Raw genomic sequence first — 24,809 nt, forward strand, 5'->3', positions numbered from 1 at the left:
TCACCCTCAGGTGCACACGGAGGCCACGTGAGAAACCTGGGCTTCTACTCTGAACTGGCAGCAACGAGGCAAAGCCCTCTCACTCATCTACTGCCCGACTGGTGTCAGAAATGCCGCTTAAAACACTAGGTATAAACCAGATCTAGAGAGAAACATTATATCCCAAATATTCAGTTTTCAATTAAACACCACTCAACATACCAAGAAACAGGAAGCCCTCAAACTTAATGAAAAAACAATGAACAGATTGCAACACTGAGATGAACGAGAGGCTAAGCTTACCTGGCAAAGGTTTCACAGCAACCATCATAAAAAGGTATCAAGTAATTAGGCATATTTGAAACAAATGGAAAAAAATAAAGTCTCAACAAAGAAACAGATAGAAAGAACCAAATGCAAGCTATATTACATCAACTATAGTAACTGAAAGAAAAAAGTCAATGAGTGGACTTGAAAAAAATGTGGGGGAAAGAAGGAAGAAACAGTGAGTCGGAACAAAGGATACAAATTACCCAATATGAACAGAGAAAATAGACAAAAAATAAAAAGAGGCTCAGGGACTTACACGTCTATAAAAAAAAAAAGATTTAACATTTATGTCATCAGAGTCTCAGGAATAAGTGAAATTACAGGACTTTTTCTGACTACAATGGAATCAAACTATAAATCAGTAACAAAAAGATAACAGACATGTCCAAACATGTGAAAACTGAACAGCATACCTCCAAATAATCCAGGGTCAAAGAGGGAGTCGCAAGAGAAATTTAAAAAAATGAACTGAACTGAGTGAGAATAAAAGTATGACATACCTTATGAAAGGAGACACGCAACATGACAAGCAAGCACATGAGGAGACGCGCCATACATACGTCAAGAAGATGCAAATTAAAGCTACAGCTAGCAAAACGGCTAACGTCCGAAACACTGAATACACCCAGTGCTGGTGAGAATGGAGAACACAGGTACCATCATTCACTGCTTTTGAGGATGCAAAACGGTACAGCCACTCTGGAAGACAGTTTTGTGGTTTCTTAAACAACTAAACATAGTCTTACCTTATGATCCAGTAATCATATTCCTTGGTATTTACTCAAAGGTGTTGAAAATTTCTGTCCACACAAAAATCTGTACACAGATGTTTATAGTAGCTTTCTATTCATAACTGCCAGAACCTGAAAGCAAACAAGATACCCTTCAGTAGGTGAATGAATAAATAAACTGTGGTACATGCAAACATTGAAATATTATTCAGCACTGAAAAGAAATGAACTATTAAGACCTGAAAAGACATGGAGGAATCTCAAAGTGCATATTAATAAATAAAGGAAACCAATGTGAAAAGGCTACATACTATATAATAATTTCAACTATATAACATACTGGAAAGGGTAAACCATGGAGATAGCAAAAAGATAAGCAGTTGCCAGGGGTTAAGGAGAGGGAGGGAGGCAGAGGCAGAGCACAGAGGATTTTTAGGGCAGCTAAACTATTACATATGATACAGTAATGGTGTTTACATGTTATTATATGTTTGTCAAAATCTATCGAATGTACAATACCTAGAGTGAACTGTAATGCAAACCATGGGCTTTGCGTGATCATGATGTGTCAATGGAGGGGCATCAGTTTTAATAAATGTGCCACTCCGGTGGGCATGGTGTTAATTACAGACACTGTGCAGGTATGGGGGCAGGGGACACGAGAGAAATCTCTACCTTCTTTTTAACTATGCTGTGAACTGTAAACTACTCATACAAGCCATAAACAAATGAACACAACTTATCAAAATTTGTGTGGCACAGGTAAAAACACTGCTGTGAGGAAAACTCATATCACTAAACGCATACACTAGAAAAGAAAAAAAAAAAACCCTCTCACATCAATAGTTGAAACTCAAGAACCTAGAAAGTATAGAGCAAGATCAGGTGAAATCAAGCAGAAGAATGAAAACGGAAACAGAAAAACAGAGAAAAAATAGTGAAATAAACAGCTGGTTCTTTGAAAAGGTCAAAATTGACAAGCCTTTAGCAAGACTGACAAGCACAAAAAAGGAGAAGATATAAATTATTATTATCAGTAACGACATGGGCTATTATTATAGACCCTGCACACACAAAATAATAAAGGAATATTATGAACAATCCTACACACACAAATTTGAAGACAAATGAAATGGACCAATTCCTGGAAGCTACCGTAATAAACTCAGTATGAAATAGTATGAACAGCCTAACAACTATTAAGAAAATGAAATTCATAATTTGAGAACTCCCAATGAAGTAACCTCCAGGCCCAGAATGTTTTTCCCTGACAAATTTTACCAAATTATTAAAAAGAAGTAACACCAATTCTACACCACGTCTTCTAGAAGACAGAGGAGGAGCAAACACTTTCTAAACTCTTTATGAGGCTGGTATCACCCTGATGCCAAACCAAAGTCAGTACAAAGAAAGCTACAGACCACTACCTTCTATGAATATGGTCAAAAAAATCCTTAACAAAATATTAGCAAAATAATTCAACAATATATAAAAATAGTTATACACCATGATCAAGCACTGTTTATTCCAGAGATGCAAGGTTGGTTCAGCGTTCAAAAATTGCTTGATGACAGTGTAGGAAATCCTGAACTCGCTTCACCCCATAAACATAACAGATCTAAACATGGAACAACTTCCTTGGAACAGGACCTGAAACCTGGATGAACAGAGCCTCCACAACAAAGGGTAAAAGGTCAGTATCAAACAGGTAGGAGAGGCAGAGATACGGCCTCGCCAAGGAAAACCCACACCGTAACTGCGGCAATTCACAAGTGACAGAGATCACAAAGGCACAAGTACTTTCTCTGAGAAATGAGTGATTCAAGTTCCACATCAAGCACCCCAACCCCTAGATCCTGCACAGGAGAGACAAGTTCCCCCAACCGCTGCCAAAAGCTCTCAGTCCTGAATATCAATGGGGAATGTGCCGCTCAGAAGCTATAAAGCTGCAGTGAATGGAAAATTCACACTGATAGGCTTGTGTGCAGAGTCCCTTGACCTGTAAAAACAGTGCGAAAACTAAAAAGTACATAGACCACAGATGAAGAGGATTCACTTACTAATCTTGAAGCATCGATTCAATAGGCAGGAATCAGTTGGGACACTCCCTGGGGATGGAGTTACTTGAAACAGCCATTTATGTGATCTCAGTTTACCTTGTTAATACCAATGCTGGGGGTGCCATTTAAGAATTCTCCATCTACCTGTTAGTGCCAATCGGCACAGCCACTGAAAGCCCTACTTACTTCTGCACCTCTGCCCAGCCTTACAGCTGGCTGAGCATGGCCACCACCCACCAGCACACTGTGACAGCTGCGGCCCCGCCAAAACAGGAGACCAGACTCAGTCCACGCAGGGAACAATTACTGAGTGCCGAAGTCTGGTGGCCAGGTGGGAGTGCACTTCTGAGCCCCAAAGGACACCTCGTGCATAAGGTCACTCCTTCAAGACTAGGAGAGATATCTTATAATACAGATATCTTATATACCTAACACATAGAAATAAACATAAAATGAGACAAAATGAGGAGATAGGGGAATATGTTCCAACTGAAAGGACAAGAAAAAACCTCAGAAAAATAACTAAACAAAATGGAAATAAGCACTCTATCTGATAAAGAGCTAAAAATAATCATTATAATAATGCTCACTAAAATAGGAAAAAGAATGGGTGAACACAGTGAGAACCTGAACAAAGAAATGGAAAATATAAGAAAGTACCAAGAAGAAGTTATAAGAACTTGGAAAAATGTAGGATGGGTTCAACAAAACACTAAATGAGATAGAATAATGAAACAGTGAGCTGGAAGACCAAACAATGGAACTCACCCAAACAGAACAGCACAATGAGAAATAAAATTGAATGGAAAGATACGTTAAAGGACCACTGGGGAAACACTGAACATACTAACATTCACATTATAGCAATCCCAAAAGGAGATGTGACAGTGTAAGGGCTACAAAAGTTCTTTGAATAAACAGTGCCTGAGAAGTTCCCTAATATGGGGAAGGAACTAGAAATTGAGGTCTAACAAGTCCAGAGAATTACGAATAAGATGAATTCAAAGAGATACACAGTAAGACACATTATAAGCAAATGATTAAATTTAAGGATAAAGAGAGAATCCTAAAAAGTGAGAGAGAAAAATAATTGTTTACATACAAGGGAAATGAGCAGATTTCCCCCAGAAACTTTACAGGCCAGAAGGAAGTGAGTGGCATACTGGCATGACACATTCAAAGTGCTGAAAGGGAAAAAAAAATTCTAAAAAATAATTCTCTACCCAGCAAGGTTATCATTCAGAATTCAAGAGTTTCTTAGATAAGCAAAAGCTAAAGAAAGGAATTCATCACCACTAAGCTGGCCCTATGAGATGCGTTATAGAGACTTCTTTAAGCTGAAAAATATGGCACTAATTAACAATGAGAGAATATACAAAAGTAAAAATGGCACGTAAAAGGTAAATATATAATAAAGGCAGTGAATCAATCACTTATACAACAAGCATGAAGATTAAAAGACAAAAGTAGTAAAAATAACTAACATTAAATAGTCAAGGGATGCATAAAAAAAGATGTAAAATGTGTCATGAAAAGTATAAAATGTTGCGGGGTGGAGGGAGTAAAATTTCATCACATTCCAAAGCTTTACATTTAAGTTGCTACCAACTGAAAACAGGCTTTGCCTGTAAGAGACCCACTTCAGAAGAAACTTCAAGAACACATAGATTGAAAGTAAAAAGATACAAAAAGATATTCCATGCAAATGGCAATGAAGAGAAAGCTGGAGTAACTGTGCTCACATTAGACAAAAAAGACTTTAAAACAAAGACTCTACTAAAAAGACAAAGTATGGAATTACATGATGATACGGGGGTAATCCTGCAAAAGTTACATTTATAAATGCATATGCACCCAGAGGATTGCCAAAATATATAAAGCAAATACTAACAGACTCAAACGAAGATACTGACAGTGAAAAGTAATAGCAGAGGACTTTAACATCTTACTTATGTTAATAGATAGCTCATCCAGGTGAACAATTAGGAAACACTGGATTTAAATGATATATTATATCAGATGAAATTAAAAGATATATAATTCAAAAGTAGCAGAACACACATTCTTCTGAAGTGATGTGGGACATTCTGCAGGAGAGATCACATGTTAGGCCACAAAACAATTCTCAATAAATTCAAGAAGAATGAAATCGTATCAGGCATCTTTTCTAACCACAATGGTATAAAACTAGAAATCAATCACAAGGAAAAAAAAAAAGAAAAGAAAAGAAAAAAACCCACAAAAACTTAGAGATTAAACAACCTATTTCAGAACAACCAACAGTTCACTGAGGAAATCAAAGTAGAAATTAAAAAATATCTAGAAACAAATGAAAACAGAAACATAACACACCAAAACCTGTTTTGCTGTATCCCATGTATTTCAAGAAAGAAGTTCAGGACAATAAAGGCTAAAAAGACAATAGAAAGAATCAGTGAAACAAACAGCCAGTTTTTTGAAAAGATAAACAAAATTTTAGATAGACTAAGCAAGAATAAAAGAGAGAGGATCCAAATAAATAATATCAGAAATAAAAGAGGAGTAGCCACAATGGACACCACAGAAACACAACGGAGCATACGAGACTACCATGAGCAACTGTACACCAATACACGTGGGTTACCCAGAAGAGATGAGTATGTTCCTAGAAACACGAAATATTCAAAGACTAAATCATGAAAAAATGAAAATCTGAATAGACTGATTACTATGAAGGAGACCGAGATGTTAACAAAAATCTCCCAACAAAGGCTCAGCACCAGATGGCTTCACTGGCGATTTCGACAGAACATTCAAGGAAGACTTAATACCCATCCTTCTCAAACTCTTCCAAAAAACAGAAGAGAGAAAACTTCCAAACACATTTTACAAAACCAACATCCCTGATCACAGAAACGAGAAACAAGACAAGGACACCACACACACAAATTACAGGCAAGTCTCTTTCATGAACATAGATGCAAAAATCTTCAACAGCATATTAGCAAATTGAATCCCACAATGTTTATACACCTTGATCAAGCAAGATATATTCCAGGGAAACAAGGAGTTTTTTGTGGATCTGACTCGAAAGTTAAGGGAAGCAAAAGCAAAAATGAACAAATGGAACTATGTCACTGAAAAGCTTCAGCACAGTAAAGGAAACCATCATCAAAATGAAAGATAACCTGCTGAATGGCAGAAGGTGTTTTCAAATCATACATCCAAAAAGGGGTTAATATCCTAGACATGTTAAAAAAAAATCTGCAGAACAACAACAATTAAAGAATGGGCAGATGAGTTGAATATTTATTTTTCCAAAGATATACAGATGGTCAACAGACATGTGAATATCCAACATCACTAATTTTTAGGGAAATGAAAACCAAAATTACAATGAGATATCACCTCATACCTGTTAGAATGGCTTTTATCCAAAAGATCATGAATAACCAGTGTTGGAGGGGATGTGGAGAAAAGGTAACCTTTGTACACTCTTGATAAGGCTGCAAATTGTTGCAGCCACAGTGGAAAACAGTATGGAAATTCCTCAGAAATTTAAGAATAGAACTATTAGATAATTCAAAATATTCAACTGCTCATGAATCTATGATTACCTCAAAATAAAAAGTTTAACTAAAAATTTAGTGTAGGAGATAGAGGCATATGTTTCTAGAGAAGTAAATGACTTCTACAACACTAGACTGTTGGTATACTTGAAGGGATGTATAAAACAGCTCCCGCCCTATGAGTTGCCAGATGCTAGCATGTTACCTGGCACCTCAGACTAGCATCGGTCGTACCGTTTGACTGTTTTTCTGTATCCCTCTGATCCTCTTTGTTGCTCCTCTCTCTTTATCATCACCTATTTTCCCTTTATCTCCTAGACCCTATTATTCCTTTCCTCATTTATCAAAAGATACTTCAAAGCTTTGATCAAACTGATTAACTCCAGAAAGAGAATATAAAAAGTAAATGTTTACATGATTTTATGTAGAAGGAAATTCACCAAGAAAGAGAAGATCTGGGGTCTTACTTCAGTTTGCTGTTTCCCTGGGGAGTGATCCTGGGTGAATAATTTGATAGCAATATGTCTCAGTTGCTGTGATATGATTAGACTTCCTCTCTTTTCTACCTTATAAAGCATGATTCTAAGAATAAATGAAATAATGGAAGTTGTGATGGTGGTCTCCAGCCAGCCTAAGCGCCCCTGCCTTTCAGGGACGCTGTCATTCAAGCAGAGCTCCTGGACGTACGAGGAAAAGGTGGTCTGACAGCATAGGTGGTACCAGTTAATTACCATTCTTTGAGCTAGAATGATTATTAGTCTGAGAATAAACACTGAATGACTAATTCAGTTTTATCTGTCTTCAGCAGAATTTTAATTTGCATACTTTATGACACTAATATTTGTACAGTACCCAGTAGATAGCTTTTAAAGTCAGTCTTTCTCTCCAATCTTTCAATGCAGTATGAGAATAAATTAGGTTTTCATTCCTCTCCTTCCCCCTAAAATTTCTTTTCCCTCTGGGGATTGTTACATATTTTTTCACATTTCCATAATCCACTTGCTTATTAATTTAACATTTGTTTAGTTGACTCTGGGCAAAGTCCGTGGCAGAAACTATGGGGGAACCAGCTCTCAGGAATCAGGCATGCCCACAGACTAAACTGAACAATCCCTTTTCTTTCACACTAAAGACGAGAATCAACCTCTATCTGCAGCTGTCCAAGCACTACGTCATTCCAGATCTTCACGTGCTGGACATGGTGCTTCTTTTGCCTGGATTTTCTCTCTTTCTTTCTTTCTTTCTTTTTTTTAATAGACCTGACAATCTTTAAGATTTGGCTTAAATTTCATCTCTTATTTGAAGCCATGAATCTCTCAGGATTATTTTGATTGCAACTGACAGAAAACCCAATTCAAACTGGCTTATATTTTAAAAGGGCATTTATTGTCTTGTGTAGGTGAACAGCCCTGAGGGAAATCTGGGTTCAAGAATGGCTTGTTTCTAGACAGTATCACCAAGAAACAGGTTTTTATTTCTTGTATTTTTGTCCTTCTACACAGACTCCAGACACTTACAGACTCCATAAACTGTTGGTTTCACAACTTAGGAGAAGACAAGAGTGCCTTTCCATAAATCTCAGGGAAAGGTTTTATTGTTTCTCATTGGCCTGGATTGCATCTCATGACCATCCTTGAACCCATGACTGTTTTCAGGAGAATGCAGGACTCTGATGGGTCATGCCTAATCACATGACAGTCCTGTTGACCTGTGGGTATTTGAGCATCTCTTCATTCCTACCCTCTGGTACTGCTTTTTTTTTGCTCCATTTGTACTTAGAAAACTGTATATGCTTGGAAATGTACTGTGGCAGGTGAGATGGAGAAAAGCAAAGAGGCATGGTGATAGGAAAGACAATCTGTACGAGACTTACTTGTAAAGATATTAATAAATATTTTTTGTTGCTGAGTTTCTCTGCCCAAAGTATCACAAGCAACACACAACTGTAGTTTAAAAGAGGAGATATGGCCAACTCCCAAGAGTGGTGTTGTCAAACGTGACTGCAATTACAGCACATTTATAATGTAGCAGATATTTTGCTGAGGACTTGACTAACATTTTGCATTTAAACCACACAATACAGTAATGTATATGCGAACAGAGAAATCTGAAGCAAATAGATTTCTCAGTCTTTCAGTAAGTATATGACTATGTTAAAATATGAATCCACTGTGCCAAGAGATAAGACTACAACTGCGTACAAAATCCAGAAAGGTGCTGCCCTTACGGAGTAATACAGCCTCGGAAAGAGAAAGACATTATTTAAATAATCACGCATATAAACATCACATTACTAGTGAAGGGTTTACAGTGGAGCAGCACAGGATGTTATGAGAATATATAGTAGGGCATATCTGGGCCATCAGGAAAGGTTCTTCTGGTGGAATTATGTTTGAATAAAGACTCTGGGGATGGATCTCAGGTTAAGAAGAAGGAGAAAGGAGAAATATTCCATATAGAGGACACAGTGTGGTCAGATGTTCCGAGGTGCAAGGGAATATGGTATATTTGAGGATCTGAAAGAAGGCCAGAGCTGCTGGGCTACTGAGACACAGCCTGGACTGTGGACAGGCCAGTGTGAAATCAGACTGGGGAGATGGTGGCCCACCTTATGGGACTTTGATAGGCTATGGCATGTATTTAGATTTTAGAGTAACCAAAACAGTTGCAGGATTCTGAGCATACAAGTGGCCTGATTAGATTATATTGTAAGCAAGAAAGAAGCTAGGAGTGGGACCAACTAGGAATACACTATATAGTCCAGGGGACAGTTTGCTGTGGTGTCAGCAATAGAGGGAGAGAAATACTGATTCAAGTGATTATCAGGGGGGAAAATCAGAGGTACTTGGTCATGACACTAGGTTTTGGAGCGTTATGCGAGGGCAGGATGAGAGAGGGAATTGTCAGGATACAGCCCAAGTTTATGCCATTATCTCAAGACAAACCATAGGTAATAGGAAAATAGAAAAGTAGGGTAAATACGTCATAGGAGAACTGGGGAATGCAAATAGGATTGGAGGAGAGGCAAGTATGTAATCAAAGGAAAAGAAGTAAGCCAGTGGGTGGTGGTTTTGGTGAGCAGGAAATTGCAGCAGCCACTTGTTAAAGATAAAATAGTAGGAAATCAGAGTCGGAACAGATCAAGGAGAGTCTCAGGAACCAGGCTAAGATGTTTATACATAATCCAGTAGCAAGGGAGAACCACAGCACAGCAAGTGTCAGAGCAGAGAAACAGCATGACCAGGCAAGCATGTTAGGAAGAGTCTTGTGACCACTTATAAAAGGAGAATGGAAGGGTGCACTGAGGGGAGCAGAGGAGACTGAAGGAAGGGGAGCAAAGGACGCTAATGCCATATATTCTGAGAAAGATAGAAAGGGTTGGAAACAGGAAGTAGAGAGAGGACAGAAAAGCAGATTCAGATTCTAAAGTGATGCCATCGTGCTGGATTCTATGAGGTTCATGAAGAGTTAACAGTGATCCTCTGCCTCAGGGAGTTTAAGACTTAGGTGGCATTAAGATTCGGTTTCATGTCTATAACCCCAAATAAGTAATAAAAGATAGGAAAAGAATTTCAGAAGAAGAGGGGTAGTTCTCTTTGAAGGGACCAAGGAAGACCTGAGAGAGAGACCCAAAGAATTCAGAATACAGTTTTTTTTCAGTAGACAGAAGTGGGGGAAAGCATTTCCAGTGGTCACGATATCAAACACCATGTTTGAATCTGATTTTGATGTCTGCCTAAAATTCCATTGTAACATGTCTGATTTCTTCCTGTATGATTTTGCATCTCTGTTTCAGCACCTGCCAACTAAGCACTCTTCGCAGACATGCAGCCCCTTTCTGGGGTAGTTAATGAAGATAGCAATGAGATCTGGCTGAACTCTGATCCTAGAAAACCCCCATGTAGACACTGTGACCTCCTTGAAGCCTGTGGTGCCCCTCCTTGTCACTCTTTGCCAGGTCTGTCATTACATTCTCTAGCAATTTTCAATCCTGATGACAGTGCTCACATCCAAGACAATTTACAATTAATCTTACAGACAGACTCTCATCCAACTCTATCACACAATTTCCTGAGATGCCAACATACAACACACAATGCATTTCTTTTATGTACTGTAATTATAATTCTATCAGAAAACCAGTCAAGGATTACTAACATTTTTATCCTCATTACTCTGTGTAGCATATCCACTTAGATTCATAGCTACGGGGCTGATGGCTGTGTTAGGAAATGAAGTTGTAATTACCAGCAATTTTCCTAAAACTATAGGAACAAAGTACTTCACAGTAGGAAGGGGACTAAGAAGTCATTTGGTAATAACTGAGTATTTGTTCACCAGATTTCTTATTTGCCCCATGAGACACACTGGGCAGGTATCACCATCACGACGCTACAGCTGAAGAAACTGTGTTTTAGAAAAGTAACATGACTTGCTCAAAGTGACACAGCTACCAAGTGGCACGTGGGCCAGGAACCCGGGTCTGTAAGGTGTGCACACACTCGCAGGGTTGTCAAAGTCAACATCAGAGGGCTATTTGTGACAACATGGATGGATCTTGAGGGTATTATGCTAAGAGAAACAAATTAGAGAAAGACAAATACTATATGGTATCACTTACGTGCGGAATTTTCAAAAATAAATAAAAATTTTAAAATTCAAAACCCCAAAGAAAAAGATCATATCTCCTGTTACCAGAGGTGGAGGGTGGGAGTAGGGGAAATTAGAGGAAGGTGGTCAAAGATACAAACTTCCAGCTGTAAGACGCATAAGTACTGGGGATACAATATACAAGATGATGACTATAGTTAACACTGCTATATGGTACATTTAAAAGTTGTTAGAATAAATTCTCAGAGTTCTCATCACAAGGAAAAAAACTTTTTTTTTTGCATCCACATGAGATGATGAATGTTAACTAAATTTACTGTAGCCATCATTTCACAATACATGTAAGGCAAATCATTACTCCATATACTTTAGACTTAAAACAGTGCTGTACGTCAGTTACAGCTCAACAAAACCAGGGGGGAAACAGTCGAGCGAATTCAGAGGAGTGAGCCACCGGAGTCAAGTGAGAAGAAATAATGATACGTAGTCAGGAAAGTGCAAAAGAAACAAAGATCCTTAGCCTTGAAGTAACCAGGGAAGCCTACATGTTCTCTGACAACCCCTGTGAAAATCCAAAAAAGCAAGCCACGTTGTCAGGAGTGTACAAACTGCCTGGAGACTTGGTCTTTACATTCCAAAATTCAGAAAGCTGTGGAAGCACAGCAGGGTTTGGGAAATGCAGAGAGTTTCTCATCATTAAGTCTCTCACCATAAAGTATGACGTTAGCTGTACACTTTTGGTAGATTTTTTTTTAATCAAGTTGAGGGAAATCTGAGGTAAGTTCTAGTTCATCAAGAGTTGTTTTTTTTTTTTTTTAATCATAAGTGGCTGTTAGATTTTATCAAATGAGTTTTACACATCTATTGATATGATCATGTGATTTTTCTTCTTTAACTTATTAATATTGACATAAACTGGATTAATTGATTTTCAAACATAAAACCAGCCTTATATACCTGGGATAGCTCCCACTTGGTCATGGTACATAATTACTTTTGTACATTGTTGGACTTAATTTGGTAGTATTTTGCTGAGGATTTTTGCATCTATGTTTATGAGAGATATTAACCTATAGTTTTCTTGGAAATATCTTTGTCTAGTTTGGTATTAGAGTAATTGTAGCTTTATAAGATGAATTAGGAAATATTCCCTCTGCTTCTATCTTTTGGAAGAGACTGTACAGAACTGGTATAATTTCTTCCTTAAATGCTTGGTAGAATTCATCAGTGTATCCACCTGTGCCTGATGCCTTCTGTTTGGGAAGGTATTTATTATTTATTGACTCAATTTCTTTAACAGATACAGAGCTATTCAGGTTGTATATTTATTCTCCTGTGAGTTTTGGCAGATTGTCTTTCAAGGAATTGGTCCATTTAGTCTAGGTTATCACATGTCTGAGTACAAAGTTGTTAATAATACTCCTTTATTATCCATTTACTACCTGTGGGATCTGTAATAGTGTCTACTCTTTCATTTCTGATATTAGTAATTATGTCTTTTTTTTCCTAATTTGCCTGGCTAATGATCAATGCATTTTATTTATCTTTTCAGAAACAGCTTTTGGTTTTGTTGATTTTTCTCTATTGATCTAAATTGCATTAGTTTTTGCTTTATTTTTTGTATTATTTTTTTTCCCCTGATTATTTTGGATTTCTTTTTTTTTTTCTGTTTTCCTAAGGTGGAAACCTAAATGATTTATTTTTATATCTTTAACCTTTTTAAATATATGTATTCAATGCTATAAATTTCCTTCTCAACACTACTTTCACAGTTACCCATAAATCTGTAATTTGTATTTTCATTTCCATTCAATTCAAGGTATTGTGTAATTTCTCTTGATATTTCTCCTTTGATGTATGTGTTATCAAATCATATGGTTTAATTCTTTTTCTACTTCTTTTAGGTGGTAGGTTAGGTTGCTTACTTGAGATTGTTCTTATTTTTTGAAGAGGGCCTGCATCACTATGAACTTCCCTCTTAGGACTACTCTTGCTGCGTCCCACAGATTTTGTGTGGTTGTGTTTTCATTGTCATTTGTCTCAAAGTATTTTTTATAACATTTTTTATTGATTTATAATCATTTTACAATGTTGTGTCAAATTCCAGTGTTCAGCACAATTTTTCAGTCATTCATGGACATATACACACTCATTGTCATATTTTTTTCTCTGTGAGTTATCATAACATTTTGTGTATATTTCCCTGTGCTATACAGTGTAATCTTGTTTATCTATTCTACAGTTTTGAAATCCCAGTCTATCCCTTCCCACCCTCCACCCTCCTGGCAACCACAAGTCTGTATTCTCTGTCTGTGAGTCTATTTCTGTCCTGTATTTACGCTTTGTTTTTGTTTGTTTGTTTTTTAGATTCCACATATGAGCGATCTCCTTATGGTATTTTTCTTTCTCCTTCTGGCTTATTTCACTTAGAATGACATTCTCCAGGAGCATCCATGTTGCTGCAAATGGCATTATGTTGTTGGTTTTTATGGCTGAGTAGTATTCCATTGTATAAATATACCACATCTTCTTTATCCAGTCACCTGCTGATGGACATTTAGGCTGTTTCCATGTTTTGGCTATGTCTCAAAGTATTTTTTAATTTCTTTTTCGATTTCGTCATTCACCCATTGGTTTTTTAGTAGCATGTTCTTTCGTCTCCATGTAGTCATTTTTTTCTCATTGGTTTTTCTATGGTTGATTTCTAGTTTCATGCCACTGATGTCAGAAAAGATGCTTGAAATCATTTCTATCCTCTTAAATTTGTTGAGGCTTCTTTTGCGCTCGAGTATGTGGTCTATCCTAGAGAATGTTCCATGAGCACTTGAAAAGAATGCATATTCTGTTTTTGAGGGATGTAATGTCCTAAAAATATCAACCAAGTTCAACTGTTCTATTGTGTCATTTAGTATCTTCATTGTCTTACTGGATTTTCCGTCTGGAACACTTGTCCAATGATGTTAATGGGATTTTAAAGTCTCCTACTATTATTGTATTCCCATCAGTTTCTCCTTTTATGTCTGTTAGTATTTGTTTTACATATTTAGGTGCTCCCATATTGGGTGCATATATGTTAACTAGTGTAATATCCAGAGGAAACTAATTCAAAAAGACACAAGCACCCCAATGTTCACAGCACTATTTACAATAGCCAAGACATGGAAGCAATCTAAATGTCCACTGACAGATGACTGGATAAAGAATTTGTGGTACACACGTACACACACACACACACACACACACACACACTGGAATGCTACTCATCCATAAAAAAGAATAAAATAATGCCACTGGCAGCAACAAGGATGGACCTGGAGACTGTCATTCTAAGTGAAATAAGCCAGAAAGAGAAAGAAAAATACCATATAATATCACTTATATGTGGAATCTAAAACAAAGACATATGAACTTATTTACAAAACAGAAAAAGACTCACAGACACAGAAAATAAACTTATGGTTACCAGGGGGCAAAGGGGTGGGAAGGAAAAAATTGGGAGTTGGAAATTTACAGATACTAACTACTATATATAAAATAGACAAACAATAAGTTTATACTGTATATAGCACAGGGAACTCTATTCAATATCTTGTACTAACTTATGGTGAAAAAGAATATGAAAACAAATATATTTATGCATATATATGACTGAACTGTTATGCTGTACACTAGAAATTGACATAACATTGTAAACTGACTATATTTAATTAAAAAAAAAGTAGTGGAGACTTCTAAATTCCTTATATGTTAGACTGGAAACTAAAATTCTGAGTTCCAGCTTAATGACACTGTCCTCTACTGCCTGCTGAAAGATAAGGACATTTGCTAATTCCAAGGCATCTTCAGATACTAACTCTGTAACTGCAGTGAAAATTAAACATCATGGCCTGGATCTTAATTTCCAAAACTAAGAGACACTTCAAATTCTTATTCATTTTTTAATATTTAAACAATGTACAGAATTTTAATCTGAAAGTAATGGAGATGAATAACCACACCCATGTGTGAAAGAGTGTGTGGGGTGGGGTGGGGGAGAGAAAGAGTGTAGGGACATTTCCATGAGTACCGTCTACACAAAACTGCAGTAACAGGAATATGACCTTAGCTCGTGGAAAGCCAGCAAAGTGGAGGACGTGACAAATAAAAGAACAGCCCACTATGTGAAGTAATGGTGAGTAGTCTCCATGAAATCTTCACTTTCAACCTAACCCACTGATTCGTTTCAGTTTCTGTAACCTTCTGGCCCTGCCAGGAAACTTAATGAAAAATTCAACCCTCTCAGGTTTTCCCAACTCAGGCAATCTCATACTCATACTCGCTTCCTCTCATTCCAGAGAGAAATGGAAAATTAATCAATGAATTATTAATTTTACTAATAACATAAATTAATACAACTCACTTTTCCTAGGCTAAAGAGAAGCCGCTGTCTAATTAAAAGAGGAATTGCTGCTCCATCTTAAGAGATGGAGGTGGTCATTTATTAAGAGGAACATTAGCGTTTTAGTCAAGGGGGAAATGAGCTCAGCGGAAGCCCAGCGTCCTTTCAGAATTGTTTTATCTTAAAGGGACACAAACACCTACTTCCACTGGTTTCAATTTCCGTAGAAAGGCTATTGCGGATTTGATACTGAGGTAGCAAACAGTGGTTAAGACACCAAGAAGAGAATAATGTAACATTTTCTCTATGTTATCATCATCTAGGACAGAGGAAACACTGAAGAAGGGCTCCCTGATATGGATTTTTTGAAAAACACCGACAACTGAGAAACCGAGATAATGGCCTCAGTTTTTACACTTTTCCAGTTGGTATTCTTGTGCTTCCAATTTGTAAAAACTGACTTCAAACATTTCAAACAATTAATGGAAATATACCGAAGAGATACTGGCTGATTTCTGAGAAGCCAAGGATAGCCAAAGATCTAGAACCAGAGACTGGAAGTTCCTCCAGGACTCTGGCAGGAATTCACTTCTGCCTTTCACGTGTCCTCTCCCCTGCACGTGCACAAACACAGCTTCCCTAAAGCTCCAAGGTTCACATTTCCTCTATTCAAGCAGACAGGCCAGACTGAGATATAGCTCAATCCAAATATAAAAATCCTGAGAAGGAAAATCCAACTGATCCACTGCAAGTCAGGTGTCTACCCCGGCCCCCTCCGTTACGGCCATGAGAGGGAGGCAGGATCACATCCCCTCAGCACGGCTCCTAGCGCTCACCTCTCTGCGTGGCAGTGGCGGCCGTCAGAGGCACACGGCCGTGACAGTCTGACCGCGTGTCCACAAGCCTCCCTACAGCTTTGTCCTGACATGGTAGTTCTCTTTCTAGAAGTTTCTATGTCTGTCAAGAGGCATCATATTACTAGAGAGTCACACTGGTAAGTGGGATGTAAATTAATCCAACAGCTCTCCATGGTAACCTGTTTATCACCCGGCCCCACGTATTTATTATGATTCTTTGGTTTCTCTTTGGTTGTCTTATTTTTTTCCCTCAAGAAGCAGATGTGTCCTCTGAAAATTAGATTTCATATAGCATTGTCTTTGGTTTGTCTCCAGATGTGGCCAATTTAACGGCTCAGTTGTAAGATGGAAAACAAATGCTTTCTAGGGAGAAATCCAATAATGACATTTAAGTCTTAATTGCTACTTAGAATAAAATTCTTTTTAATGTTTGATTCAAATAAACTGACTCATGGTTCTTAAGTTTAACTTAAAAGAGCTGCTGAGTTAAAAAAAAATACAATTCACTTCTATATCATTTCTTAAAACTAAAATAAATGTAATTCTGTATAACCATTTTTATATTCATGAAGCATGACTACTATGCATTTAGTTCTATCATAGTTTATATCTCATCTCCCACATACTTACTGATGTGCAAAATCTATTTCTTACTGTAACACAAAAATCCTGCAAGTATCTGTCATCCTGTATCCCCCACAACTATAGAACAATACGATCTTGTATTTGTGAAGGAGACTGGCCTGTTTCCTTTCTGCCAGCCCTGGTGCTTGAAATTCTGCCCTCCAAATATAAATTATTTTATTTAAAGAATGTGCTTCCAGGAGTCTCCCATTAAAGCTCAAATACTACTAGAAGGGGCGGTACATTCATTTATTATCTGAGTGATGCAGTTTAGTTCAACATATGGTGAAACTTTGCAAGTCGATGCTAACAGACTTGTCCAAAGAAAAATAGGATGCCTGAAGAGGTGATGAATTCCCTTTTATACAAGGTTCTCAAGCAGATGCTAAATAGCCACCTGGAAGAAGCATTAAATATAATTATTTAGGCACTGAATAGAATATTAAATATAATGATTGCTCATATACACACATATTCCACATATGAAATTCTATCCTTTTGTTTGCATCTTTCTCCATTTATTCATGCATCTGTCCATTCATCCATCATGTATTCAATGTCTGCTGCTATTATAAGCTCTGGCCAATCAGTTGTAAACAAGAAACAGAGACATGGTGCTGAAGAGATTATAATCAAAGGCTCTATGATTAGCCATTGGTATTACAGCACGAAGCGGCTTATGAAAAACTTAGTCATGCAACTGCTCAAGCAGGTTGCAGATAATTACATGGTGGGGAGACTGCTAAATCTAGTCCAGCAGGTGCCTGAGTGGATCACAGGGATACGAGGCCCAGGACAGAAGAGGCCAGGGAAGAACTGGGCATCAGAAGTGATGTTCCAAGGACACCTAGAGATGGTGCCAGAAAGGCACTTCTAGGATCAAAGGGTCATGAACACCCTGACCCCATCACAAATCCCCTCCAAACGCTTTGCTCCCCCCTCCTTTTTTAAACAATACCCGGTGATGATTACCTTGTTATCTCCCCTTGAAGCAGGCAAACTTTCATTATATTCCAGATCTACCTACTCATAATATTAGCAAGAACAACCACAGCAAGCAGTTACTGAGCACATACTCTGTCAGACGTTGTGTGACTTATCTCCATGGATCATCTCATTCTAACCTGTGCAGATGTCCTGTAAGGTAAAGTCTAGTATCATCCCCCCTTCACAGACGAGATGCCTGCGGCTCAGGGCCGGGAAGTAACATGAACACGGTAACACAGTGAGGAGCTGAGCTGGAATGCAAACCCAGGCTAGTCTAACATCAAAATTCCTTCTCTGTGATACTTTGTACTGCGCTGGAGTCAGTTTCTCTGGAGCTTCAAACCGTTGTTTTGATTCTGTCTAGCCCTTCATAAAAGGTATGCTGCTCATGACACTGAAGATGGTTCTCAAGCTAAGTATCTGATTAAATATCCCCGTTTCTCTCATTCTGGCTTCACAGGACGTGGCTTCCACAGTCTTCCTCTGTTTGGTCTCACATCTCCCTACTCATAGTGTTCAGCAACATTCTTCTCAAACTCTCTGGAAGTGGGACACAGAGGTGCTCTGACGAGCACGGAGTGGGGCAGGGCCAGCAATGTCGTCATGACCACGCATCAACCGTCATCTACTGCCATTACCACCATAGCAATTAATGCTCCAATCCAAAGTCAGAGTCTACACGTTCAGGATTCAAATACACAGGAGCTCTTGGTCTGTACAATTTCCTACTTGGTTCCAGACACCATTAATACAGCTAAAGAACATTTAAGCTTGTTTTCTAGAAAATTCCTCCATGTCATGTTCAACTCAGCCTGTCTCCCTGTAGCTTTTAGGCTTCGTCCTCAGTGCTGCCAGTAGAAGGTCACATCAGCAGTGAGCGGAGGGCCTGGGGTTCCAACCCAGGTTTCTAGTACTCCAAGCCCATACTCTTAGCCACTTCTCATCAACTTGTTTAGTGCCATGTGCAAATGTAGGCAGCATGTGCTGCCCAAATTACTTTTTTAAAAATCAATACTTTATTTCTTAGAGCAGTTTCAGGTTCACAGCAGAACTGAGTAGAAAACACAGAGTTGGCACATAGCCCTCCCCACCCACACATATATACCCCTCTACCCTCAACATCCCTCATCAGTGGGGCATATTTGGTACAATCAATGAACCAACATGGACACATTATTATCAACCAAAGTCCCTAGTTTACATTAGGGTTCACTCTTGATGTTGTACATTCCGTGGGTTTTGACAAAAACATAATGACATGTAGCCACCACTATAGTCCCATACAGGGTAATTTCATTGCCCTAAAATCCCTTGTGCTCCATCTATTCATTCCTCCAAATTACTTAACAGAAATTGATCAATAGATTTAGGCTGAGCAAATAACACTACTAGATAATCTTCACGTACTTTTTTCTTTTACCAAGGGACAAGCTTTTTCTCCATCCCAGAACTCATGAGGACATCTGAAAAGTCAGTTAGAACCTCGCCATACCACATAGCCAATTACTTATCCCTGTTGCCAGGAAAGCTATAAAAACAGGGTCCTGCAATCTGATGCAGTGAAACAACTTACTACTCTGAGGAGCAGAGCACGGGGATCCCCGCTCAGGTGACGGCAGCACTGAGACCACGGACTTCACACAGGACTGAAACACTGGATTTCAGATGATGTTTTTATCTCAGAGCCAGATACTTATTTAGCAATTAATTACTATCCCCTTGAAGTTATGTTTAACTCCCTTTAATACTAAAACTGAAAGCTGTATCTAAAAACTGCATTACCCTCTCAGTTTCTGCATCTATCACTCCCTTGTTTTTTTCTCATAATAGGTAGGAGAGGGATCATTTCCCCCCAAATGGCTGAGAAGCAACTGACACACAGAAATAACACTTATAAAGAGTCTCCTTATAGTAACAAGAAGATCAGGGTGGCTTAAAGACAGATATTACTTGAAGTGGAAGCAATGTCAAAAGAATAAAATCTATATAATTAGGATATAGAGAAGGGTATTATTGTATGAGAAAACTCAGATTAACAAGAGCGACTACTGTTTTCTATGAAAATTAACTGCAGGCTTCTTGGTAGCCAAGAATAATAAGGGAAAACCTACAGATTGCATAGAGCGCATCATTTAGAAAAGGAGGGATACCAGTACACTGGACAGGAGGAACGTGCATTGCAGAAGTCACAGAACTGCTCACATGAAATGTATCGAGGAGACAGTTTAAATAAATGTAAAACCATACATTTCAAAAACTGCAAGCAAATGCAGATCTCTCCAAGTGACCTAATTTTACAGATAGACTTGGGCACAGAGAAGGGAAGTGCATTTCCTAAGATCACCCAGGTCATGAAGTGCGTAGTGCTGGGATCAGGGGCTCAGAGTCCACCCCGTGTCACATACTCTTACGTTGCCTACCTTGAAATTCACATTAACTTCTTCCTGGGGGAGGAAAAGGAACCACATGGGTCCTGATCCCCGGCCCTGTGCTGACAACTTAAAATACAGAACCAAGCTAGCTCAGATTAAAGCAAGGCTCAAACATCTTTCCCCCTTTTCTCTTTTAAGAAGTCTAAGTTTAGAGAGCTATCTTTAGCTAAGTCTTGGTTGACGAGAAGAACTGAACGAAAAATTATAGGGCACAAAGTGTCTGCAGTTCTCAAGGAAGAATATGACAAAGGCATCAGAACAACAACAAAAAAATGGTTTGCACCAATTTTCATCACAGAACTAGAAACAACAGTATCCACAGCAAACCCCAACAGCAATTGGAATCTGGGGGTGTGCCAGACCCGGTACTAGGTACTTAACTTGCATTGTCTCATTTAATCTTCACAAGATTCCTGTAAAGTAGCAATCCATTTTTTGGATAAGAAAAGTGAGGCTAATACATTATCTACATTTTCTAGAGATAAACAACTCTTAAGGGATAAAGCCAGAATTTGAACAAAGGTCTGTGAGAGTCAGAATTTCCACCTTTCTCACTTTGTTATGACCTGAGAAGTGAACTAAAGGGGAAGACGGAGTGATATGTGTGTGGGGATAAGACTGGGTGCGGTGGAGACTGGCAGGAAGACAGTAAAAGGAAGATAATTCCTAAGAAACCAAAAAAGGATGCTTGTTTTTTCATAACATGGAAACTTAAGTTTCTGCTTCCAGTAATCAAAAGAATCCTGACCAACACAAGGAGCACCTTGTCCTTTGGTCAGAAACCACAAGACGTAAATCCAGATCAGCAAGACTGCTGCTCTGGGAGCACAAAGGTTGCTCTGGATCCAGATAACCTCCCACCCCACATATCCACTTGCCCCCTGCATTCACTCCTCTTGGTCACACTTTGATCACAAGGAAGAACGCTGTTTCTTCCTCATTTGTGTCCCACTTATTTATGTGCCAAGTGCGTGTTTTACATAATTAGAAAACAAGATTTTTTTTTAATTTCCAAAATGAAGGGCAAAAAGGAGATGAATTCAAGCACACATCAAAGGTGTGTGGCCACACAGAGAATTGTTTCAAGTGGTTTTTACAGCACAGTAATTTACAAGTACATCCTTTTCTGCAGTACATCCTAAAGACAGAGATAACTGAAAGCAGCTAAAACTTCCTTCCAGTTATCGTATTATTAGTGAAAGTACTACTCACAATGTAGTTTGGATATAATTATAAATAAGTCACAGGATGAAGCAAGGGCTCTAGAGTCGTCATTAGAAAAGAAGAATTTCAACATAAGAGAAATGAGATACAAATGTAAAATCAAAGAAGGAAAAGTCCTGTAATCATAAATTTCAGTTGGAAATAATCATTTATATTCAAGAAAAATGTTTTCTTTCTTCTTTATTTTTTTTCCCCACTGCTTATTTCCTAGCTCTGTCCATTGAAAAGGACTATAAATGATACATTAACCTCGTAGCACTCAACGCTCTTGAGTGTCCACATTTCAGTCTCCAAACACAACTGCTTAATTTGAAGGAACCAGGGATTATTGAGAATGGTTGATCTTAGGTTTGACATTTTAAAAATGTGCAAGAGGACCCTAGAATTTCTTGTCACATCAGGCATCAAAGAAGTTATCAATTACTACTAGTGTCATGTCAAAAAGACACAGGACCCAGTTTGAATAGGCTCAACAAGGAGTATTATGGGGCTTCATTCAGCAGGAATAATAACTGTAATAGCTTAAAACATTATAATCAATTTATAAACATATCTAATAAATGCATACACTCCAAATAAAACCAAACAACTGCATGTGAGAAAAATGTACTGCTCAGCTTCAGCATATGATAGAGAACAGAGTTTGAAACCTGGCAAATAAAGGAAATCAATCAAGTACTGATCCTGCCTTCCTGACATGCACAGTGACAGTAACAGTCCCACCTGAGATAGTCCACAAGCGCAAGTCTCTAGCCAACCATTTTCAGTTCAACCGTCGATGGAGACAATCAACAAACAAATAAAATAGCCATTATGTACCATCTGATGGATCTATACATTCCACCTCTGAAGATTCTCGCCAAAAAAAACACTGATAAAATTCCCAAATTATAGAAAAGCTGGTGAGAGAAAAATACGCAATCAGCAGAATAGATGACCCTATAAAAAAAACAACAGAAAAAAATGCTTCCTCAACAAGTAAGTTAGAAGGAAAAAAGTGAGAGATGGAAGAACCTAGAGATTAAGAATCTAAGGAGACAAAGCAATTAAAACGTATGGACTTTAGTTTTATTTTTGGAACCATTTGTGGAAAACAGAGAAGAGAGAGACAGGGACAGATAATCTGAGACAACCAAGAAAAAGTAGAACAACTTTAATAATTATTGTTCGTATCTATTTAGATGTGATAATATTGTGATAGTTATGTATTTTTAAAGAGTTTTTTAGAAGTACATGCTGGTTTATTTATGAATGAAATGACAAGATGGGGTTTGATTAAAAATCACTCAATATGGGGTATACATATGAAAGAAAACTGGCTATGAGATGTCTTATAAGAAACAGTTTGAGAATTGTTCTTTTTTTCATTATCTAAAATAAACACAAAGATCTTTGTATCTGTGGTAGAATTTCCCTGTGAATCTTCCAGGTCTGACGTTTTCTTCTTGAGGACTAGTCACGTGGTTGTAAGTGTGCACATTTTAAGGCTAGACATGAATCTGATTTGGTCCTGCTACTTTCCAACTGAAACTCACCTAGTCTCAGTTCAACAGTAACATGAAGATCACAAGGCCAAGAACCCAGGATGTTCCTTCCCATCACCTAGGACATCCTCACGTTTCTTCTGTCTAGGTTTCTGTTTCATGTCTCTGGCGCCCAGTTAACTCCTACGGATCCCTCCTATGTCAGTGCCATTCTCATTTCTTGAGGAAATCCACCCTTTCCTTCCTAGCCGGGTCAAATTCCTTTATTACATGTTCTTGCAGCATTATACCCTTCTCCTTTGTAGCTCTGATCACAACTGCAAGTTCACATTCATTAATTGATAGTTGATTCATAGCTACCTCCCTTTTAAAACTCTAAGTTCCATGACATCAAGGAAAAGTCTGTATATTCAGCATTGATTCTCCCTGCCAGCTAACATGGTATGTACAGCAAGTATTACCTGACTCTGTCAGGGAATGAATGAATGGGCAAATGAATCAAGCACTTAGCACAGCACCTGACTCAGAGCCAGCACTCAGTAAATACTGGTTGTTACTGTTATCTCCACTGCTATTGTTTTTCTGGTATCAGACTGCTGCAATAGCTGAGAAGAAAGGGACAGGGCTGTTAAGAAAAATACAGGGTGTCAAATACAGGGTGAAAAGACTCAGAGCAGTTCTCCAAGCTTAGAAGAGAAAACTAGGTTTATACGGTGGCTGAAAAGAAACCCATCCTTTCAGCCTGTTCACCACGGAGCTGTGGCTCCAAGCGTCTCTAGCTTGAGGCATGGATACCGGGCCTCTGGTCTATGACTTCCACAAAAATCCAGCCTTCCCTGGTCAGCCAGTTTAGGCAGACAGGGTTGGAAAGGGTAGGGGGTTTATTCTTCACCTCAGACTCCCTGTACTGGGAAACAAGGTCTCCTCTAAACTCTCAATGAGCGAGTTGAGCTGATTCTAAATGTGCTGAGCTCAGCTGATACAGAAGCAATGACATTTCACCAGAAAATGCAGCTCACAAAAGAACAAAAGTTTAGGCTTTTGTTTTCAAAAGTCTTGTGATATGAAAGCATGTGAAATAAATACACTGATCCAGTTTTGTCATGATTATTAGTTTGCTAAACTTCACCCCTGCTTTTGAGACACAGAGGGAACAAAAAATAAAGGATGGCATTTTACAGGCTGCTGAGAAAGGGACAAAAAAGTATCTGTATCCCATCTGCTGAAAAGTTTGCTTTAATTCTGCAAGTTGGAAGGCATTTGTACATGTTTTCTAAAACACGGAAGGCAGTGTTCTTAAATTTTGCAGGTTACAGTTCTCTCTGAGATTCCAAAGATAAATGCAGATCCTTTTCAGAAAAATTCTAATACAAACACCAAGCTTCTACAATCTGCTCCAGGATGTTCATGGAGTTCTTGGAGCTTAAACAGAGATCATAGGGCAGGGACAAGTGTGGCAGCCCTGCACCTCTGTGTGTGTGTTCTGGAGGTTAAATCTAGCTTTTCACAATGTGATGGCTTTTTATATTTGTTAAATCTACTGATTAATGCTCAATGTTCACTG

General features: G+C 38.3%; 1 long non-coding RNA gene across 1 annotated transcript in view; it reads right to left on the bottom strand.

The window, feature by feature from the left end:
• LOC141577112 (uncharacterized) overlaps positions 1-24,809 on the bottom strand; it is a 309,659-nt gene that overhangs the window by 71,342 nt on the left and 213,508 nt on the right. Inside the window, exon 3 of the long non-coding RNA XR_012505709.1 lies at positions 1,056-1,172. This is a non-coding gene — a long non-coding RNA (uncharacterized LOC141577112). The remainder of the gene's footprint in view (positions 1-1,055; positions 1,173-24,809) is intronic.

The sequence above is a fragment of the Camelus bactrianus genome, chromosome 3 (genome assembly GCF_048773025.1).
Source record: "Camelus bactrianus isolate YW-2024 breed Bactrian camel chromosome 3, ASM4877302v1, whole genome shotgun sequence".
Lineage (NCBI taxonomy): Eukaryota > Metazoa > Chordata > Mammalia > Artiodactyla > Camelidae > Camelus > Camelus bactrianus.